Consider the following 681-nt stretch of genomic DNA (forward strand, 5'->3'; position numbering starts at 1 on the left):
TTTTATGATGTTTTATGAAGTTTTTAGGCCTTACTATACTATGATATTTTCTGACGTTTTTATGCTTTACTATACTATGACCTTTTAAAAAGTTTTTAGACCTTACTATACTATGACTTTTTATGGTGTTTTATGATGTTTTTACACCTTACTATACTATGATGTTTTATGGCTTTTTAACATCTTACTAAACTTTGACATTTTTAGTCCTATGACGTCTTATGGTGTTTTATGATGTTTTTACACCTTACTATACTTTGTCATTTTATGGCTTTTTATCATAAAATGTCATGGTATAGTAAGGTGTAAAAACGTCTTCGTATAGTAAGGCAAAAAAGTGTCATAAAATGTCATAAAATGTCATAGTATATTAAGGAATAAACCGACATGGTATAGTAAGGCATAAAATGTAAAAAAAACGTCAAAGTATAGTAAGACATAAAAATGTCAAAAGACGTCATAGTATATTCAGGCATAAAAATGTCAAAAGACGTCATACTATATTCAGGCATAAAAATGTCAAAAAACGTCATAGTATATTCAGGCATAAAAATGTCAAAAAACGTCATAGTATATTCAGGCATAAAAATGTCAAAAAAACGTCATACTATATTCAGGCATAAAAATGTCAAAAAAATATCATGGTATATTTTGGCATAAAAGGCAATAAAAACAACATAG

The 681-nt window shown here is 27.2% G+C and overlaps 1 non-coding gene across 1 annotated transcript; it reads right to left on the minus strand.

Annotated features, from left to right (window-relative positions):
- Positions 1–499: 499 nt before the first annotated feature.
- Positions 500–574, minus strand: LOC147820163 (small nucleolar RNA SNORD36). The gene has a single exon (XR_015437524.1). It is a non-coding gene; the product is annotated as a small nucleolar RNA SNORD36 (small nucleolar RNA).
- Between the last annotated feature and the right edge of the window lie 107 nt (positions 575–681).

The sequence above is a fragment of the Seriola lalandi genome, unplaced genomic scaffold (genome assembly GCF_002814215.2).
Source record: "Seriola lalandi dorsalis isolate HSWRI2012SDOR001 ecotype SW California unplaced genomic scaffold, Sedor1 jcf7180001982846, whole genome shotgun sequence".
In the NCBI taxonomy this organism is placed as follows: Eukaryota; Metazoa; Chordata; class Actinopteri; order Carangiformes; family Carangidae; genus Seriola; species Seriola lalandi.